Below are 25,043 nucleotides of genomic sequence, written 5' to 3'. Positions count from 1 at the left end.
CAAACATTAGCTATACCTTGGAAAATAATACAAATACACCCACAGGATTTGGTATTGTCAAAAATACAAATACAACCCTTAGCTGTATCTGTAAAATAATACAAATACACCTTCAAGCTGTGTTATTTTCAAAAATACAAATAGAACCCATAGCTTTGTCTTGGAAAATAATATAAATACACCACCAAGCTGTGTTATTTTCAAAAAAAAAATACAATCCTTAGCTGTATCTCAGAAAATAATACAAATACACCCCCAAAACGTGTTATTTTCAAAAATACAAATACAACCCTTAGCTGTATCTCGGAAAAAAATACAAATAGTCTCCCAAGCTGTACTTTTTTCAAAAATACAAATACAACCCTTAGCTGTATCTTGGAAAATAATACAAATACACCCCCAAGCTATGTTATTTTCAAAAACACAAATACAACCCTTAGCTGTATCTTGGAATATAATACAAATACACCCCCAAGCTGTGTTATTTTCAAAAAGACAAATAAAACCCTTAGCTGTATCTCGGAAAATAATACAAATACACCCCCAAGCTGTGCCATTTTCAAAAATACAAATACAACCCATAGCTGTATCTGGCAAAATAATACAAATACAACACCAAGCTGTGTTATTTTGAAAAATACAAATAGAACCCATAGCTTTGTCTTGGAAAATAATATCAATACACCCCCAAGCTGTGTTATTTTCAAAAATACAAATACAACACCTAGCTGTTTCTCAGAAAATAATACAAATACACCCCCAAGCTGTGTTATTTTCAAAAATACAAATACAATCCTTAGCTGTATCTCGGAAAAAAATACCAATACTCTCCCAAGCTGTGTTATTTTCAAAAATACAAATACAACCCTTAGCTTTATCTCGGAAAATAATACAAATACACCCCCAAGCTGTGCTATTTTCAAAAAACAAATACAACCCTTAGCTGTATCTTGGAAAATAATACAAATACAGCCACAAGCTGTGTTATTTTCAAAGAAGCAAACACAACCCTTAGCTGTATCTTGGAAAATAATACAAACACAACCCCAAGCTGTGTTATTTTCAAAAACACAAATACAACCCTTAGCTGTATCTTGGAATATAATACAAATACACACCCAAGCTATGTTATTTTCAAAAAGACAAATAAAACCCTTAGCTGTATCTCGGAAAATAATACAAATACACCTCCAAGCTGTGTTATTTTCAAAAATACAAATACAACCCATAGCTGTATCTGGCAAAATAATACAAATACAACCCCAAGCTGTGTTATTTTCAAAAATACAAATAGAACCCATAGCTTTGTCTTGGAAAATAATATAAATACAGCCCCAAGCTGTGTTATTTTCAAAAAAGCAAATACAAACCTTAGCTGTATCCTGGAAAATAATACAAATACACCCCCAAGCAGTGTTATTTGCAAAAATACAAATACAACACTTAGCTGTATCTTGGAAAATAATTCAAATACACCACCGGCTTTCTTATTGTCAAAAATAAAAATACAACCCCTAGCTGTATCTTGTAAAATAATACAAATACACCCCCAAGCTGTGTCTTTAAAAAAAAAAAAATACAACCATTAGCTGTATCTTGGAAAATAATACAAATACACCCCCAGCCTGTGTTATTTTAAAAAAGAACAATACAACCCTTAGCTGTATCTCGGAAAATAATACAAATACACCCCCAAGCTGTGTTATTTTCAAAAATACAAACACAGCCCTTAGTTGTATCTAGGAATATAATACAAATACACCCCCAAGTGCTGTTAGTTTCAAAAATACAAATACAACCCTTAGCTTTATCTTGGAAAATAATACAAATTCAACCCCAAGCGGTGTTATTTTCAAAAATACAAATACAACCCTTAGCTTTATCTCGGAAAATAATACAAATACACCCCCAAGCTGTGCTATTTTCAAAAAACAAATACAACCCTTAGCTGTATCTTGGAAAATAATACAAATAGAGCCACAAGCTCTGTTATTTTCAAAGAAGCAAACACAACCCTTAGCTGTATCTTGGAAAATAATACAAACACACCCCCAAGCTGTGTTATTTTCAAAAACACAAATACAACCCTTAGCTGTATCTTGGAATATAATACAAATACACACCCAAGCTGTGTTATTTTTAAAAAGACCAATAAAACCCTTAGCTGTATCTCGGAAAATAATACAAATACACCTCCAAGCTGTGTTATTTTCAAAAATACAAATACAACCCATAGCTGTATCTGGCAAAATAATACAAATACAACCCCAAGCTGTGTTATTTTCAAAAATACAAATAGAACCCATAGCTTTGTCTTGGAAAATAATATAAATACAGCCCCAAGCTGTGTTATTTTCAAAAAAGCAAATACAAACCTTAGCTGTATAATGGAAAATAATACAAATACACCCCCAAGCAGTGTTATTTGCAAAAATACAAATACAACACTTAGCTGTATCTTGGAAAATAATTCAAATACACCACCGGCTTTCTTATTGTCAAAAATAAAAATACAACCCCTAGCTGTATCTTGTAAAATAATTCAAATACACCCCCAAGCTGTGTTTTTTTGAAAAAAAAAAATACAACCATTAGCTGTATCTTGGAAAATAATACAAATACATCCCCAGCCAGTGTTATTTTAAAAAAGAACAATACAACCCTTAGCTGTATCTCGGAAAATAATACAAATACACCCCCAAGCTGTGTTATTTTCAAAAATACAAACACAGCCCTTAGTTGTATCTAGGAAAATAATACAAATACACCCCCAAGTGCTGTTAGTTTCAAAAATACAAATACAACCCTTAGCTTTATCTTGGAAAATAATACAAATTCAACCCCAAGCGGTGTTATTTTCAAAAATACGAAAATACAGCCCTTAGCCGTAATTCAGAAAATAATACAAATACACACACAAGCTGTGTTATTTTCAAAATACAAATACAACCCTTAGCTGTATCTCGAAAAATAATACAAATACACACCCATGCTGTGTTATTTTCAAAAATACAAATACAACTCTTAGGTGTATCTAGGAAAATAATACAAATACACCCCCAAGCTGTGTTATTTCTCAAAAATACAAATACAAACCATAGCTGTATCTCGAAAAATAATACAAATACACCCCCATGCTGTGTTATTTTCAAAAATACAAATACAATCCTTAGCCTTATATTGGAAAATAATACAAATACAATCCCAAGCTTTGTTATTGTCAAAAATACAAATACAATCCTTAGCTGTATCTTGGAAAGTAATACAAATACACTCCCAAGCTATGTTATTTTCAAAAATACAAATACAACCCGTAGCTGTGTCTTGGAAAATAATACAAATACACCCCCAAGCTGTGTTATTTTCGAAAATACAAATACAACCCTTAGCTGTATCTTTGAAAATAATACAAATACACCCAATTGCTGTGTTATTTTCAAAAATAAAAAGACAACCCTTAGCTGTATCTCGGAAAATAATTCAAATAAACCCGCAATCTATGTTATTTTCAAAAATACAAATACAACCCTTAGCTGTATCTTGGAAAATAATAAAAATACACCCACAAGCTGTGTTATTATCAAAAATACAAATACAACCCTTAGCTGTATCTCGGAAAATAATACAAATACAGACCCAAGCTGTGTTACTGTCAAAAATTCAGATACAACCCTAAGCTGTATCTCGGAAAATAATACAAATACACCCCCAAGCTGTGTTATTTTCAAAACTACAGATAAAACCCTTAGCTTTATCTCGCAAATTAATACAAATACACAAACAAGCTGTTTTATGGTCAAAAATACGTATACAACCCTTAGCTGTAACTCGGAAAATACTACAAATACACCACCAAGCAGTGTTATTTTCAAAAATACAAATACAACCCCTAGCTGTATCTTGGAAAATAATACAAATACAGCCCCAAGATGTTTTATTATGAAAAATACAAATACAACCCTTAGCTGTATTTTGGAAAATAATACAAATACACCTCCTAGCTGAGTTATTGTCAAAAATACAAATACAATCCTTAGCTGTATCTTGGAAAATAATAAAAATACACCCACACGCTGTGTTATTGTCAAAAATACAAATACAACTTTTAGCTGTATCTTGGAAAATAATACAAATAAACCCCCGGCTTTGTTATTGTCAAAAATACAAATACAACACTTAGCTGTAACTTTGAAATTAATACAAATACACCCCCAACCTGTGTTATTGTCAAAAATACACATAAATCCCTTACCTGTATCTTTGAAAATAATACAAATACGCCCCCATGCTGTGTTATTGTCAAAAAAGAAATACAACCCTTAGCTCTATCTTGGAAAATAATACAAATACACCCCCAAGCTGTGTTATTTACAAAAATACAAATACAATCCTTAGCTGTATCTCGGAAAATAATACAAATACGCCCCCAAGCTGTGTTATTTTCAAAAATACAAACAACCCTTAGCTGTATCTCGGAAAATAATACAAATACACCACCAAGCTGTGTAATTTTCTAAAATACAAATACAACCCTTAGCTGTATCTTGGAAAATAATACAAATACAACCCGAAGCTGTGTTATTTTCAAAAATACAAACACAACCCTTAGCTGTATCTCGGAAAATAATACAAATACACCCCCAAGCTGTGTTATTGTCAAAAATACAATTACAACCCTTAGCCGTATGTCAGAATATAATACAAATAAACCCCCAAGCTGTGTTATTTTCAAAAAAACAAATTCAACCCTGAGCTGTATGTCGGAAAATAATACAAATACACCCCCAAGCTGTGTTATTTTCAAAAATACAAATAAAATCCATAGCTGTATCTTTGAAAATAATACAAATACACCCAAAAGTTGTGTTATTTTCAAAAATAAAAATAAAACCCTTAGCTGTATCTCCGAATATAATACAAATACACCCCCAAGCTGTGTTATTTTCAAAAATAGAAATACAACCCTTAGCTGTGTCTCGGAAAATAATACAAATACACCCACAAGCCGTGTGATTTTCAAAAGTACAAATACAACCTTTAGCTGTATCTCGGAAAATAATACAAATACACCCCTAAGCCGTGTTATTGTCAAAAATACAAATAAAACCCTTAGCTGTATCTCGGAAAATAATACAAATACACCCCCAAGCTGTGTTATTTTCAAAAATACAATTACAACCCTTAGCTGTATCACAGAAAATAATACAAATACACCCCCAAGCGGTGTTATTTTCAAAAATAAAAGTACAACCCTTAGCTGTATCAGGAAAATAATACAAATACACCCCCAAGCGCTGTTATTTAAAAAAATACAAAAACAACACTTATCTGTATCTCCGAAAGTAATACAAGTACAACCCCAAGCGGTGTTATTTTCAAAAATACAAATACACCCTTAGCTGTATCTTGGAAAGTAATACAAATACACCCCCAAGCTGTGTTATTTTCAAAAATACAAATACAACCCTTAGCTGTATCTTGGAAAATAATACAAATACACCCCAAAGCTGTGTTATTGTCAAAAATACAAATACAAACCTTAGCTGTATCTTGGAAAGTAATACACATACACTCCCAAGCTGTGTTATTTTCAAAAATACAAACACAACCCTTAGCTGTATCTTTGAAAATAATACAAATACACCCCCAAGCTGTGTTATTTTCAAAAATACAAAAATACAGAACTTAGCCGTAATTCCGAAAATAAGACAAATACACCCCCAAGCTGTGTTAATTTCAAAATACAAATACAACCCTTAGCTGTATCTCGGAAAATAATACAAATACATACCCAAGCTGTGTTATTTTCAAAAATACAAATACAACCCTAAGCTATATCTCGGAAAATAATACAAATACACCCCCAAGCAGTGTTATTTTCAAAAATACAAATGCGACCCTTAGCTGTATCTCGGAAAGTAATACAAATACACCCCAAGCTGTGTTATTTTCAAAAATACAAATACAACCCCAAGCTGTATCTCGGAAAATAATACAAATACACCCCCAAGCTGTGTTATTGTCAAAAATACAAATGCAACCCTTAGCTCTATCTTGGAAAGCAATACAAATACACCCAAAGCCATCTTATTTTCAAAAATACTAATACAACCCTTTGCTGTATCTTGGAAAGTAATACAAATACACCCGAAATCTGTGTTATTGTGGAAAATACAGATAAAACCCTTGGCTGTATCTTGGAACATAATATAAATACACCTCCAAGCTGTGTTATTTTCAAAAATACAAATAAAACCCTTAGCTGTATATTGGAAAATAATACATATACAGCTACAAGCTGTGTTATTTTCAAGAATACAAATACAACCCTTAGCTGTATCTTGGGAAATAATACATATACACCCCCAAGCTGTGTTATTTTCAAAAATACAAATACAACCCTTAGATGTATCTTGGAAAATAATACAAACACACCCCCGAGCTGTTTTATTTTCAAAAATACAAATACAGTCCTTAGCTGTATCTTTGAAAATGATACAGATACACCCCCAAGCTGTGTTATTTTCAAAAATACAAATACAACCCTTAGCTGTGTCTTGGAATATAATACAAATACACCCCTAAGCTCTGTTATTTTCAAAAATACAAGTACAACCCTTAGCTGTAACTTTGAAAATAATACAAATACAAACCCAAGCTGTGTTATTGTCAAAAATACAAATACAACCCTTAGCGGTATCTTTGAAAATAACACAAATACACACTCAAGCTGTGTTACTGTCAAAAATACAAATACAACCCTTAGCTGTATCTTTGAAAATAACACAAATACACCCACAAGCTGTGTTATTGTCAAAAATACAAATACAACTCTTAGCTGTATCTTGAAAAATAATACAAATACCCCCCAAAGCTCTGTTATTGTCAAAAATACAAACACAACCCATAACTGTATCTTTGAAACTAATACAAATACACCCCCAAGCTGTGTTATTTTCAAAAATACAAATACAACCCTTAGCTGTATATTGGAAAATAATACAAATACACCCCCAAGCTGTGTTATTTTCCAAAATACAAATAAAACCCATAGATGTATCTTGATAAATAACACAAATACACCCCCAAGCTGTGTTATTTTCAAAAATACCAATAAAACCCTTAGCTGTATCTTGGAAAATAATGCAAATACACTCACAAGCTCTGTTATTTTCAAAAATACAAATACAACCCATAGCTGTTTCTTGGAAAATAATACAAATAACCCCCCCAAGCTGTATTATTTTCAAAAATACAAATACACCCCTTAGCTGTATCTTGGAAAATAATACAAATACACCCCCAGCCTGTGTTATTTTAAAAAAGAACAATACAACCCTTAGCTGTATCTCGGAAAATAATACAAATACACCCCCAAGCTGTGTTATTTTCAAAAATACAAACACAGCCCTTAGTTGTATCCAGGAATATAATACAAATACACCCCCAAGTGCTGTTAGTTTCAAAAATACAAATACAACCCTTAGCTGTATCTTTGAAAATAGCACAAATACACCCACAATCTGTGTTATTGTCAAAAATACAAACACAACCCTTAGCTCTATCGTGTAAAATAATACAAATACCCCTCCAAGCTCTGTGATTGTTAAAAATACAAATACAACCCATAACTGTAATTTTGAAAATAATACAAATACACCCCATAGCTGTGTTATTTTCAAAAATACAAATACATCCCTTAGCTGTATCTTGGAATATAATACAAATAAACCCCCAAGCCGTGTTATTTTCCAAAATACAAGTACTACCCTTAGCAGTATCTTGGGAGAAAACACAAATACACCCACAATCTGTGTAATTTTCAAAAATAACAATAAAACCCCTAGCTCTATCGTGGAAAATAATGCAAATACAACCCTAAGCTGTGTTATTTTCAAAAATACAAATACAACTCTGAGCTGTATCTTGGAAAATAATACAAATACAACCACAAGCTGTGTTATTTTCAAAAATACAAATACAATCCTTACCTGTATCTTTGAAAATAATACAAATACAACCCAAGCTGAGTTATTGTCAAAAATACAAATACAACCCTTAGCTGTATCTTTGAAAATAATACAAATACACCCCCAAGCCGCGTTATTGTGAAAAATACAAATACAACCCTTAGTTGTATCTTTGAAAATAATACAAATACACCCCCATGCTGTGTTATTTTCAAAAATACAAATACAACACTTAGCTATATCTTTGAAAAAAATACAAATAGAAGCCCAAGCTGTGTTATTTCCAAAAATACAAATACAACCCTTAGCTGTATCTTGGATAATAATACAAATACAACACCAAGCTGTGTTATTTTCAAAAATACAGAACTTAGCCGTAATTCAGAAAAAAAGACAAATACACTCCAATCTGTGTTAATTTCAAAAATACAAATACAACCCTTAGCTGTACCTTGGAAAATAATACAAATACAACCCCAAGCTGTGTTATTTTCAAAAATACCAATACAATCCTTAGCTGTATCTTGCAAAATACTACAAAAATCCCCCCAAGCTCTGTGATTGTCAAAAATACAAATACAACCCATAACTATATTTTTGAAAATAATACAAATACACACCAAATCTGTGTTATTTTCAAAACTGCAAATACAACCCTCAGCTGTATCTTGGAAAATAATAGAAATACACCCCCAAGCCGTGTTATTTTCCAAAATACAAGTACAGCCGTTAGCTGTATCTTGGAAAAAAACACAAATACACCCCCAAGCTGTGTAATTTTCAAAAATACCAATACAACCCTTAGCTGTATCCTGGAAAATAATGCAAATACAACCCCAAGCTATGTTATTTTCAAAAATACAAATACAACCCTTAGCTGTACCTTGATAAATAATACAAATACACCCCCAAGATGTGTTATTTTCAAAAAAACAAATACAACCCTTAGCTGTATCTTTGAAAATAATACAAATACACCCCAATCTGAGTTACTGTCAAAAATACAAATACAACCCTTAGCTGTATCTTTGAAAATAATACAAATACACTCCCAAGCTGCGTTATTGTGAAAAATACAAATAAAACCCTTAGTTGTATCTTTGAAAATAATACAAATACACCCCAATGCTGTGTTATTTTCAAAAACACAAATACAACCCTTAGCTCTATCTTTGAAAATAATACAAATACAACCTCAAGTTGTGTTATTTTCAAAAATACATACCAAACCCTTAGCTGTATCTTGGAAAATAATACAAATACACCCCCCCCAGCTGTGTTATTGTCAAAAATACAAACACAACACTAAGCTCTATCTTGGAAAGTAATACAAATACACCACAAAGCCGTCTTATTTTCAAAAATACAAATACGAACGTTAGCTGTATCTTGGAAAGTAATACAAATACACCCCAAAGCTGTGTTATTGTCAAAAACACAGATATAATTCATAGCCTTATCTTGGAAAATAGTACAAATACACCCCCAAGCTGTGTTATTTGCAAAAATACAAAGAGAACCCTTAGCTGTATCTTGGAAAATGATGGAAATACAGCCACAAGCTGTGTTGTTTTCAAAAATACAAATACAACCCTTAGCTGTATCTTCGAAAATAATACAAATACACCCCCAAGCTGTGTTATTTTCAAAAATACAAATACAACCCTAAGCTTTATCTTGCAAAATAATACAAATACAACACCAAGCTGTGTAATTTTCAAAAACACAAATAAAACCCTTAGCTGTATCGTGTAAAATAATACAAATACACCCACAAAATGTGTTATTTTCAAAAATACAAATACAACCCTTAGGTGTATCTTGGAAAATAATGCAAATGCACACCCAAGCTGTGTTGTTTTCAAAAACACAAATACAAGCCTTAGCTGTATCTTGGAAAATAATACAAATACACCCCAAAGCTGTGTTATTTTCAAAACTAAAAATACAACACTTAGCTGTGTCTTTGAAAATAATAAAAATACACCTCCAAGCTGTGTTATTGTCAAAAATACAAATACAACCCTTAGCTGTATCTTGGAAAATAATACAAACACATCGCCAAGCTGTGTTAGCGTCAAAAATACAAATACACCCAAAGATGTATCTTGGAAAATAATACAAATACACCTCAAGCTGTGTTATTTTCAACAATACAAATACAAACATTAGCTATACCTTGGAAAATAATACAAATACACCCACAGGATTTGGTATTGTCAAAAATACAAATACAACCCTTAGCTGTATCTGTAAAATAATACAAATACACCTTCAAGCTGTGTTATTTTCAAAAATACAAATAGAACCCATAGCTTTGTCTTGGAAAATAATATAAATACACCACCAAGCTGTGTTATTTTCAAAAAAAAAAATACAATCCTTATCTGTATCTCAGAAAATAATACAAATACACCCCCAAAACGTGTTATTTTCAAAAATACAAATACAACCCTTAGCTGTATCTCGGAAAAAAATACAAATAGTCTCCCAAGCTGTACTTTTTTCAAAAATACAAATACAACCCTTAGCTGTATCTTGGAAAATAATACAAATACACCCCCAAGCTATGTTATTTTCAAAAACACAAATACAACCCTTAGCTGTATCTTGGAATATAATACAAATACACCCCCAAGCTGTGTTATTTTCAAAAAGACAAATAAAACCCTTAGCTGTATCTCGGAAAATAATACAAATACACCCCCAAGCTGTGCCATTTTCAAAAATACAAATACAACCCATAGCTGTATCTGGCAAAATAATACAAATACAACACCAAGCTGTGTTATTTTGAAAAATACAAATAGAACCCATAGCTTTGTCTTGGAAAATAATATCAATACACCCCCAAGCTGTGTTATTTTCAAAAATACAAATACAACACCTAGCTGTTTCTCAGAAAATAATACAAATACACCCCCAAGCTGTGTTATTTTCAAAAATACAAATACAATCCTTAGCTGTATCTCGGAAAAAAATACCAATACTCTCCCAAGCTGTGTTATTTTCAAAAATACAAATACAACCCTTAGCTTTATCTCGGAAAATAATACAAATACACCCCCAAGCTGTGCTATTTTCAAAAAACAAATACAACCCTTAGCTGTATCTTGGAAAATAATACAAATACAGCCACAAGCTGTGTTATTTTCAAAGAAGCAAACACAACCCTTAGCTGTATCTTGGAAAATAATACAAACACAACCCCAAGCTGTGTTATTTTCAAAAACACAAATACAACCCTTAGCTGTATCTTGGAATATAATACAAATACACACCCAAGCTATGTTATTTTCAAAAAGACAAATAAAACCCTTAGCTGTATCTCGGAAAATAATACAAATACACCTCCAAGCTGTGTTATTTTCAAAAATACAAATACAACCCATAGCTGTATCTGGCAAAATAATACAAATACAACCCCAAGCTGTGTTATTTTCAAAAATACAAATAGAACCCATAGCTTTGTCTTTGAAAATAATATAAATACAGCCCCAAGCTGTGTTATTTTCAAAAAAGCAAATACAAACCTTAGCTGTATCCTGGAAAATAATACAAATACACCCCCAAGCAGTGTTATTTGCAAAAATACAAATACAACACTTAGCTGTATCTTGGAAAATAATTCAAATACACCACCGGCTTTCTTATTGTCAAAAATAAAAATACAACCCCTAGCTGTATCTTGTAAAATAATTCAAATACACCCCCAAGCTGTGTTTTTTTGAAAAAAAAAAATACAACCATTAGCTGTATCTTGGAAAATAATACAAATACACCCCCAGCCTGTGTTATTTTAAAAAAGAACAATACAACCCTTAGCTGTATCTCGGAAAATAATACAAATACACCCCCAAGCTGTGTTATTTTCAAAAATACAAACACAGCCCTTAGTTGTATCTAGGAATATAATACAAATACACCCCCAAGTGCTGTTAGTTTCAAAAATACAAATACAACCCTTAGCTTTATCTTGGAAAATAATACAAATTCAACCCCAAGCGGTGTTATTTTCAAAAATACAAATACAACCCTTAGCTTTATCTCGGAAAATAATACAAATACACCCCCAAGCTGTGCTATTTTCAAAAAACAAATACAACCCTTAGCTGTATCTTGGAAAATAATACAAATACAGCCACAAGCTCTGTTATTTTCAAAGAAGCAAACACAACCCTTAGCTGTATCTTGGAAAATAATACAAACACACCCCCAAGCTGTGTTATTTTCAAAAACACAAATACAACCCTTAGCTGTATCTTGGAATATAATACAAATACACACCCAAGCTGTGTTATTTTTAAAAAGACCAATAAAACCCTTAGCTGTATCTCGGAAAATAATACAAATACACCTCCAAGCTGTGTTATTTTCAAAAATACAAATACAACCCATAGCTGTATCTGGCAAAATAATACAAATACAACCCCAAGCTGTGTTATTTTCAAAAATACAAATAGAACCCATAGCTTTGTCTTGGAAAATAATATAAATACAGCCCCAAGCTGTGTTATTTTCAAAAAAGCAAATACAAACCTTAGCTGTATAATGGAAAATAATACAAATACACCCCCAAGCAGTGTTATTTGCAAAAATACAAATACAACACTTAGCTGTATCTTGGAAAATAATTCAAATACACCACCGGCTTTCTTATTGTCAAAAATAAAAATACAACCCCTAGCTGTATCTTGTAAAATAATTCAAATACACCCCCAAGCTGTGTTTTTTTGAAAAAAAAAAATACAACCATTAGCTGTATCTTGGAAAATAATACAAATACATCCCCAGCCAGTGTTATTTTAAAAAAGAACAATACAACCCTTAGCTGTATCTCGGAAAATAATACAAATACACCCCCAAGCTGTGTTATTTTCAAAAATACAAACACAGCCCTTAGTTGTATCTAGGAAAATAATACAAATACACCCCCAAGTGCTGTTAGTTTCAAAAATACAAATACAACCCTTAGCTTTATCTTGGAAAATAATACAAATTCAACCCCAAGCGGTGTTATTTTCAAAAATACGAAAATACAGCCCTTAGCCGTAATTCAGAAAATAATACAAATACACACACAAGCTGTGTTATTTTCAAAATACAAATACAACCCTTAGCTGTATCTCGAAAAATAATACAAATACACACCCATGCTGTGTTATTTTCAAAAATACAAATACAACTCTTAGGTGTATCTAGGAAAATAATACAAATACACCCCCAAGCTGTGTTATTTCTCAAAAATACAAATACAAACCATAGCTGTATCTCGAAAAATAATACAAATACACCCCCATGCTGTGTTATTTTCAAAAATACAAATACAATCCTTAGCCTTATATTGGAAAATAATACAAATACAATCCCAAGCTTTGTTATTGTCAAAAATACAAATACAATCCTTAGCTGTATCTTGGAAAGTAATACAAATACACTCCCAAGCTATGTTATTTTCAAAAATACAAATACAACCCGTAGCTGTGTCTTGGAAAATAATACAAATACACCCCCAAGCTGTGTTATTTTCGAAAATACAAATACAACCCTTAGCTGTATCTTTGAAAATAATACAAATACACCCAATTGCTGTGTTATTTTCAAAAATAAAAAGACAACCCTTAGCTGTATCTCGGAAAATAATTCAAATAAACCCGCAATCTATGTTATTTTCAAAAATACAAATACAACCCTTAGCTGTATCTTGGAAAATAATAAAAATACACCCACAAGCTGTGTTATTATCAAAAATACAAATACAACCCTTAGCTGTATCTCGGAAAATAATACAAATACAGACCCAAGCTGTGTTATTGTCAAAAATTCAGATACAACCCTAAGCTGTATCTCGGAAAATAATACAAATACACCCCCAAGCTGTGTTATTTTCAAAACTACAGATAAAACCCTTAGCTTTATCTCGCAAATTAATACAAATACACAAACAAGCTGTTTTATGGTCAAAAATACGTATACAACCCTTAGCTGTAACTCGGAAAATACTACAAATACACCACCAAGCAGTGTTATTTTCAAAAATACAAATACAACCCCTAGCTGTATCTTGGAAAATAATACAAATACAGCCCCAAGATGTTTTATTATGAAAAATACAAATACAACCCTTAGCTGTATTTTGGAAAATAATACAAATACACCTCCTAGCTGAGTTATTGTCAAAAATACAAATACAATCCTTAGCTGTATCTTGGAAAATAATAAAAATACACCCACACGCTGTGTTATTGTCAAAAATACAAATACAACTTTTAGCTGTATCTTGGAAAATAATACAAATACACCCCCGGCTTTGTTATTGTCAAAAATACAAATACAACACTTAGCTGTAACTTTGAAATTAATACAAATACACCCCCAACCTGTGTTATTGTCAAAAATACACATAAATCCCTTACCTGTATCTTTGAAAATAATACAAATACGCCCCCATGCTGTGTTATTGTCAAAAAAGAAATACAACCCTTAGCTCTATCTTGGAAAATAATACAAATACACCCCCAAGCTGTGTTATTTACAAAAATACAAATACAATCCTTAGCTGTATCTCGGAAAATAATACAAATACGCCCCCAAGCTGTGTTATTTTCAAAAATACAAACAACCCTTAGCTGTATCTCGGAAAATAATACAAATACACCACCAAGCTGTGTAATTTTCTAAAATACAAATACAACCCTTAGCTGTATCTTGGAAAATAATACAAATACAACCCGAAGCTGTGTTATTTTCAAAAATACAAACACAACCCTTAGCTGTATCTCGGAAAATAATACAAATACACCCCCAAGCTGTGTTATTGTCAAAAATACAATTACAACCCTTAGCCGTATGTCAGAATATAATACAAATAAACCCCCAAGCTGTGTTATTTTCAAAAAAACAAATTCAACCCTTAGCTGTATGTCGGAAAATAATACAAATACACCCCCAAGCTGTGTTATTTTCAAAAATACAAACACAGCCCTTAGCTGTATCTAGGAAAATAATACAAATACACCCCCAAGTGCTGTTATTTTCAAAAATAAAAATAAAACCCTTAGCTGTATCTCCGAATATAATACAAATACACCACCAAGCTGTGTTATTTTCAAAAATAGAAATACAACCCTTAGCTGTGTCTCGGAAAATAATACAAATACACCCACAAGCCGTGTGATTTTCAAAAGTACAAATACAACCTTTAGCTGTATCTCGGAAAATAATACAAATACACCCCTAAGCCGTGTTATTGTCAAAAATACAAATAAAACCCTTAGCTGTATCTCGGAAAATAATACAAATACACCCCCAAGCTGTGTTATTTTCAAAAATACAATTACAACCCTTAGCTGTATCACAGAAAATAATACAAATACACCCCCAAGCGGTGTTATTTTCAAAAATAAAAGTACAACCCTTAGCTGTATCAGGAAAATAATACAAATACACCCCCAAGCGCTGTTATTTAAAAAAATACAAAAACAACACTTATCTGTATCTCCGAAAGTAATACAAGTACAACCCCAAGCGGTGTTATTTTCAAAAATACAAATACATCCTTAGCTGTATCTTGGAAAGTAATACAAATACACCCCCAAGCTGTGTTATTTTCAAAAATACAAATACAACCCTTAGCTGTATCTTGGAAAATAATACAAATACACCCCAAAGCTGTGTTATTGTCAAAAATACAAATACAAACCTTAGCTGTATCTTGGAAAGTAATACACATACACTCCCAAGCTGTGTTATTTTCAAAAATACAAACACAACCCTTAGCTGTATCTTTGAAAATAATACAAATACACCCCCAAGCTGTGTTATTTTCAAAAATACAAAAATACAGAACTTAGCCGTAATTCCGAAAATAAGACAAATACACCCCCAAGCTGTGTTAATTTCAAAATACAAATACAACCCTTAGCTGTATCTCGGAAAATAATACAAATACATACCCAAGCTGTGTTATTTTCAAAAATACAAATACAACCCTAAGCTATATCTCGGAAAATAATACAAATACACCCCCAAGCAGTGTTATTTTCAAAAATACAAATGCGACCCTTAGCTGTATCTCGGAAAGTAATACAAATACACCCCAAGCTGTGTTATTTTCAAAAATACAAATACAACCCCAAGCTGTATCTCGGAAAATAATACAAATACACCCCCAAGCTGTGTTATTGTCAAAAATACAAATGCAACCCTTAGCTCTATCTTGGAAAGCAATACAAATACACCCAAAGCCATCTTATTTTCAAAAATACTAATACAACCCTTTGCTGTATCTTGGAAAGTAATACAAATACACCCGAAATCTGTGTTATTGTGGAAAATACAGATAAAACCCTTGGCTGTATCTTGGAACATAATATAAATACACCTCCAAGCTGTGTTATTTTCAAAAATACAAATAAAACCCTTAGCTGTATATTGGAAAATAATACATATACAGCTACAAGCTGTGTTATTTTCAAGAATACAAATACAACCCTTAGCTGTATCTTGGGAAATAATACATATACACCCCCAAGCTGTGTTATTTTCAAAAATACAAATACAACCCTTAGATGTATCTTGGAAAATAATACAAACACACCCCCGAGCTGTTTTATTTTCAAAAATACAAATACAGTCCTTAGCTGTATCTTTGAAAATGATACAGATACACCCCCAAGCTGTGTTATTTTCAAAAATACAAATACAACCCTTAGCTGTGTCTTGGAATATAATACAAATACACCCCTAAACTCTGTTATTTTCAAAAATACAAGTACAACCCTTAGCTGTAACTTTGAAAATAATACAAATACAAACCCAAGCTGTGTTATTGTCAAAAATACAAATACAACCCTTAGCGGTATCTTTGAAAATAACACAAATACACACTCAAGCTGTGTTACTGTCAAAAATACAAATACAACCCTTAGCTGTATCTTTGAAAATAACACAAATACACCCACAAGCTGTGTTATTGTCAAAAATACAAATACAACTCTTAGCTGTATCTTGAAAAATAATACAAATACCCCCCAAAGCTCTGTTATTGTCAAAAATACAAACACAACCCATAACTGTATCTTTGAAACTAATACAAATACACCCCCAAGCTGTGTTATTTTCAAAAATACAAATACAACCCTTAGCTGTATATTGGAAAATAATACAAATACACCCCCAAGCTGTGTTATTTTCCAAAATACAAATAAAACCCATAGATGTATCTTGATAAATAACACAAATACACCCCCAAGCTGTGTTATTTTCAAAAATACCAATAAAACCCTTAGCTGTATCTTGGAAAATAATGCAAATACACTCACAAGCTCTGTTATTTTCAAAAATACAAATACAACCCATAGCTGTTTCTTGGAAAATAATACAAATAACCCCCCCAAGCTGTATTATTTTCAAAAATACAAATACACCCCTTAGCTGTATCTTGGAAAATAATACAAATACACCCCCAGCCTGTGTTATTTTAAAAAAGAACAATACAACCCTTAGCTGTATCTCGGAAAATAATACAAATACACCCCCAAGCTGTGTTATTTTCAAAAATACAAACACAGCCCTTAGTTGTATCTAGGAATATAATACAAATACACCCCCAAGTGCTGTTAGTTTCAAAAATACAAATACAACCCTTAGCTGTATCTTTGAAAATAGCACAAATACACCCACAATCTGTGTTATTGTCAAAAATACAAACACAACCCTTAGCTCTATCGTGTAAAATAATACAAATACCCCTCCAAGCTCTGTGATTGTTAAAAATACAAATACAACCCATAACTGTAATTTTGAAAATAATACAAATACACCCCATAGCTGTGTTATTTTCAAAAATACAAATACATCCCTTAGCTGTATCTTGGAATATAATACAAATAAACCCCCAAGCCGTGTTATTTTCCAAAATACAAGTACTACCCTTAGCAGTATCTTGGGAGAAAACACAAATACACCCACAATCTGTGTAATTTTCAAAAATAACAATAAAACCCCTAGCTCTATCGTGGAAAATAATGCAAATACAACCCTAAGCTGTGTTATTTTCAAAAATACAAATACAACTCTGAGCTGTATCTTGGAAAATAATACAAATACAACCACAAGCTGTGTTATTTTCAAAAATACAAATACAATCCTTACCTGTATCTTTGAAAATAATACAAATACAACCCAAGCTGAGTTATTGTCAAAAATACAAATACAACCCTTAGCTGTATCTTTGAAAATAATACAAATACACCCCCAAGCCGCGTTATTGTGAAAAATACAAATACAACCCTTAGTTGTATCTTTGAAAATAATACAAATACACCCCCATGCTGTGTTATTTTCAAAAATACAAATACAACACTTAGCTATATCTTTGAAAAAAATACAAATAGAAGCCCAAGCTGTGTTATTTCCAAAAATACAAATACAACCCTTAGCTGTATCTTGGATAATAATACAAATACAACACCAAGCTGTGTTATTTTCAAAAATACAGAACTTAGCCGTAATTCAGAAAAAAAGACAAATACACTCCAATCTGTGTTAATTTCAAAAATACAAATACAACCCTTAGCTGTACCTTGGAAAATAATACAAATACAACCCCAAGCTGTGTTATTTTCAAAAATACCAATACAATCCTTAGCTGTATCTTGCAAAATACTACAAAAATCCCCCCAAGCTCTGTGATTGTCAAAAATACAAATACAACCCATAACTATATTTTTGAAAATAATACAAATACACACCAAATCTGTGTTATTTTCAAAACTGCAAATACAACCCTCAGCTGTATCTTGGAAAATAATAGAAATACACCCCCAAGCCGTGTTATTTTCCAAAATACAAGTACAGCCGTTAGCTGTATCTTGGAAAAAAACACAAATACACCCCCAAGCTGTGTAATTTTCAAAAATACCAATACAACCCTTAGCTGTATCCTGGAAAATAATGCAAATACAACCCCAAGCTATGTTATTTTCAAAAATACAAATACAACCCTTAGCTGTACCTTGATAAATAATACAAATACACCCCCAAGATGTGTTATTTTCAAAAAAACAAATACAACCCTTAGCTGTATCTTTGAAAATAATACAAATACACCCCAATCTGAGTTACTGTCAAAAATACAAATACAACCCTTAGCTGTATCTTTGAAAATAATACAAATACACTCCCAAGCTGCGTTATTGTGAAAAATACAAATAAAACCCTTAGTTGTATCTTTGAAAATAATACAAATACACCCCAATGCTGTGTTATTTTCAAAAACACAAATACAACCCTTAGCTCTATCTTTGAAAATAATACAAATACAACCTCAAGTTGTGTTATTTTCAAAAATACATACCAAACCCTTAGCTGTATCTTGGAAAATAATACAAATACACCCCCCCCAGCTGTGTTATTGTCAAAAATACAAACACAACACTAAGCTCTATCTTGGAAAGTAATACAAATACACCACAAAGCCGTCTTATTTTCAAAAATACAAATACGAACGTTAGCTGTATCTTGGAAAGTAATACAAATACACCCCAAAACTGTGTTATTTTCAAAAATACATATACAACTCTTAGCTGTATCTTGGAAAGTAATACAAATACACCCCAAAGCTGTGTTATTGTCAAAAACACAGATATAATTCATAGCCTTATCTTGGAAAATAATACAAATACACCCCCAAGCTGTGTTATTTGCAAAAATACAAAGAGAACCCTTAGCTGTATCTTGGAAAATGATGGAAATACAGCCACAAGCTGTGTTGTTTTCAAAAATACAAATACAAACCTTAGCTGTATCTTGGAAAATAATACAAATACAACCCCAAGCTGTGTTATTTTCAAAGATACAAATACAACCCTTAGCTGTATCTATGAAAATAATACAAATACACACACAAGCTGTGTTATTTTCAAAAGTACAAATACAATCTTTAGCTGTATCTTTGAAAATGATACAAATACACCCCCAAGCTGTGTTATTTTCAAAAATACAAATACGACACTTAGCTGTATCTTGGAAAATAATACAAATACACCCCCTAGCTGTGTTATTTTCAAAAATACAAATACGAACCTTAGCTCTATCTTGGAATATAATAAAATTACATCCCCAAGCCGTGTTATTTTCCAAAATACAAGTACAACCCTTAGCTGTATCTTGGAGAAAAACACAAATACACCATCAGGCTGTGTTATTTTCAAAAAGACAAATACAACCCTTAGCTGTATCTTGGAAAATAATACAAATACGTCCCCAAGCTGTATTATTTTCAGAAATACAAATACAACCCTTATCTCTATCTTGGAAAATAATACAGATAAACCCCCAAGCTGTGTTATTGTCAAAAATACAAATACAACCCTTAGCTGTATCTTTGAAAATAATACAAATACACAGCCAAGCTGCATTATTTTCAAAAATACAAATACAACCCTTAGCTGTATCTTGGAAAATAACAGAAATACACCGCCAAGCTGTGTTATTTTCAAAAATACAAATACAACCCTTAGCTGTACCTTGGAAAATAATACAAATACACCCCCAAGCTGTGTTATTTTCAAGAATACAAATAAAACCCTTAGCTGTATCTTGGAAAATAATACAAATTCACCCACATGCTGTGTTATTTTCAAAAATACCAATAAAACCCTTAGCTGTATCTTGGAAAATAATACAAATACACCCCCAAGCTGTGTTATTTTCAAAAATACAAATACAACTCTTAGCTGTATCTTGTAAAATAATACAAATACACCCCCAAGCTGTGTTAGTGTAAAAAATACAAATGCAACCCAAAGATGTATCTTGGAAAGTAATACAAATATACCCCAAGCTGTGTTATTTTCAAAAATGCAAATACAACCCTTAGCTGTATCTTGGAAAATAATACAAATACACCCTCAAGCTGTGTTATTGTCAAAAATACAAATACAACCCTTAGCTGTATCTTGGAAATTAATACAAATACACTCCCAAGCTGTGTTATTTTCAAAAATACAAATACAACCCTTAGCTGTATGTTGGAAAATAATACAAATACACCCCCAAGCTGTGTTATTTTCAAAAATATAAAAATACAGAACTTAGCCGTAATTCAGAAAATAAGACAAATACACTACCAAGCTGTGTTAATTTCAAAAATACAAATACAACCCTTAGCTGTATCTTGGAAAATAATACAAATACAACCCCAAGATGTGTTATTTTCAAAAATACAAATACAACCCTTAGCCGTATATTGGAAAATAATACAAATACACACCCAAGCTGTGTTATTGTCAAAAATAAAAATACAACCCTTAGATGTATCTTGTAAAGTAATACAAATACACTCCCAAGCTGTGTTATTATCAAAAATACAAATACAACCCTTAGCTGTATCTTGGAAAATAATACAAATACACCCCCAAGCTGTGTTATTGTCAAAAATACAAATACAACCCTTAGCTGTATCTTGGAAAGTAATACAAATACACTCCAAAGCTGTGTTATTTTCAAAAATACAAATACAAACCTCAGCTCTGTCTCGGAAAATAATACAAATACACCGCCAAGCTGTGTTATTGTCAAAAATTCAAATACAACCCTTAGCTGTATCTCGAAAAATAATACAAATACACCCACAAGCTGTGTTATTTTCAAAAATACAAATACAACCCTTAGCTGTATCTAGGAAAATAATACAAATCACCTCCAAGATTTGTTATTTCCAAAAATACAAATACAACCATTAGCTATATCTCGGAAAATAATACAAATACACACCCAAGCTGTGTTATTTTCAAAAATATAAATACAACCCTTAGCTCTATCGCAGAAAACAATACAAATACACCCACAAGCGGTGTTATTTTCAAAAATACAAGTACAACCGTTTGCTGTATTTCGGAAAATAATATAAATACACCCCCAAGCTGTGTTATTTTCAAAAATACAAACACAGCCCTTAGCTGTATCTAGGAAAATAATACAAATACACCCCCAAGTGCTGTTATTTTCATAAATGCAAATACAACACTTAGCTTTATCTTGGAAAATAATACAAATTCAACCCGAAGCAGTATTATTTTTAAAAATACAAAAATACAGCCCTTAGATGTAATTCAGAATACAATACAAATACACACACAAGCTGTGTTATTTTCAAAATACAAACACAACCCTTAGCTGTATCTTGGAAAATAATACAAATACACCCCCAAGCAGTGTTATTTTCAAAAATATGTAAATACAGCCCTTAGCCTTAATTCAGAAAATAATACAAATACACCCACAAGCTGTGGTATTTTCAAAAATACAAATAAAACCCTTAGCTGTATCTCGGAAAATAATACAGATACACACCAAAGTTGTGTTATTTTCAAAAATAAAAATACAACCCTTAGCTGTATCTTGGAAAATAATACAAATACACCCCCAAGCTGTGTTATTTTCAAAAATATGAAAATACAGCCCTTAGCTTTAATTCAGAAAATAATACAAATACACCCACAAGCTGTGGTATTTTCAAAAATACAAATAAAACCCATAGCTGTATCTCGGAAAATAATACAGATACACACCAAAGCTGTGTTATTTTCAAAAATAAAAATACAACCCTTAGCTGTATCTTGGAAAATAATACAAATACACCCCCAAGCTGTGTTATTTTCAAAAATACATATACAACCCTTAGCTCTATCTCCGAAAATAATACAAATACACACACAAGCTGAGTTATTTTGAAAAATTCAAATACAACCCTTAGCTCTATCTTGGAAAATAATACAAACACACCCCCAAGCTGTGTTATTTTCAAAAATACAAACACAACCCTTAGCTGTATCTTGGAAAATAATACAAACACACCCCCAAGCGGTGTTATTTTCAAAAACACAAACACAACCCTTAGCTGTATCTCGGAAAATAATACAAATACACCCACAAGCTGTGTTTTTTTTCAAAAACAAAAATACAACCCTTAGCTGTATCTCGGAAAATAATACAAATAAACCCGCAAGCTGTGTTATTGTCAAAAATACAAATGCAACACTTAGCTGTATCTTTGTATATAATACAAATACACAGCCAAGCTGTGTTATTGTCAAAAATACAAATACAACCCTTACCTGTATCTTTGAAAATAATACAAATATACCCACAAGCTGTGTTATTTCTCAAAAATACAAATGCTACCCTTAGCTGTATCTCGGAAAATAATACAAATACACCCGCAAGCTGTGATATTGTCAAAAATACAAATACAACCCTTAGCTGTAACTTGGAAAATAATACAAATACACACACAAGCTGTGTTGTTTTCAAAAATACAAATACAAACCTTAGCTGTATCTTTGAAAATAATACAAATACACCCCCAAGATGTGTAATTTTCAAAAATACAAATACAACAATTTGCTGTATCTTGGAAAATAATACAAATACACCCGCAAGCTGTGTTATTTCCAAAAATACAAATACAACCCTTAGCAGTATTTTGGAAAATAATACAAATACACCCCCAAGCTGTGTTATTCACCAAAATACAAATACAACCCTTAGAAGTATCCTGGAAAATAATACATATACAACCCCAATCTGTGTTATTTTCAAAACTACAAATACAACCCTTAGCTGCATCTTGGAAAATAAAACAAATACACACGAAAGCTGTGTTATTTTCAAAAATACAAAAACAACCCTTAGTTGTATCTTGAAAAATAATACAAATACACCACCAAACTGTGTTATTTTCAAAAATACAAATACAACCCTTAGCAGTATCTTGGAAAATAATACAAATAAACCCCCAAGCTGTGTTTTTTTCAAAAATACAAATATATCCCTTAGCTGTATCTTGGAAAATAATACATATACACCCGAAACTGTGTTATTTTCATAAATATAACACTTACCTTTATCTTGGAAAGTAATACATATACACCAAAAAGCTGTGTTATTTTCAAAAATACAAATAAAACTCTTAGCTCTACCTTGGCAAATAATACAAATACACAATCAATCTTTGTTATTTTAAAAAATACAAATAAAACTCTTAGCTGTATCTTCGAAAATAATACAAATACATCCCCAAGCTGTGTTATTTTCGAAAATACAAATACAACCCTTAGCCGTATCTTTGAAAATGATACAAATACTCCCCCAAGCTGTGTTATTTTCAAAAATAAATATACAACCCTTTGCTGTATCTAGAAAAATGATAGAAATACACCCCCAAACTGTGTTATTTTCAAAAATACAAATACAACCCTTAGCAGTATCTTGTAAAATAATACAAATACACCCCCAAGGTGTGTTATTTTAAAAAATACAAATACAACACTTATCTCTATCTAGGAAAATAATACAAATACACCCCAAAGCTGTGTTATTTTCCAAAATACCAATACAACCCTTAGCTGTATCTTGGAAAATAATACAAATACATCCCCAAGCTGTGTTATTTTCAAAAATACAAATACAACCCTTATTTGTATGTTGGAAAATAATACAAATACACCCACAAGTTGTGTTATTTTAAAAAATACAAATACAACCCTTAGCTATATATTGAAAATAATTCAAATACAACCACAAGCTGTGTTATTGTCAAAAATACAAATACAACCCTTAGCTGTATCTTGTAAAGTAATACAAATACACTCCGAAGCGGTGTTATTTTCAAAAATACAAATACAATCCTTAGCAGTATCTTGGAAAATAATACAAATACCCCCGCAAGCTGTGTTATTGTCAAAAATACAAATACAACCCTTAGCTGTATCTTGGAAAGTAATACAAATACACTCCAAAGCTGTGTTATTTTCAAAAATACAAATACAACCCTTAGCTGTATCTTTGAAAATAATAAAAGACACCCCCAAGCTGTGTTATTTTCAAAAATACACACAACCCTTAGCTGTATCTCGGAAAATAATACAAATACACCACCAAGCTGTTTAATTTTCAAAAAACAAATACAACCCTTAGCTGTATCTTGGAGAATAATACAAATACAACCCGAAGCTGTGTTATTTTCAAAAATACAAATACAAACCTTAGCTGTATCTCGGAAAATAA

This window comes from Saimiri boliviensis, chromosome 7, assembly GCF_048565385.1.
Source record: "Saimiri boliviensis isolate mSaiBol1 chromosome 7, mSaiBol1.pri, whole genome shotgun sequence".
Lineage (NCBI taxonomy): Eukaryota > Metazoa > Chordata > Mammalia > Primates > Cebidae > Saimiri > Saimiri boliviensis.
The sequence above is the reverse complement of the archived record's forward strand: the minus strand, read 5'-3'. Positions refer to the sequence as shown.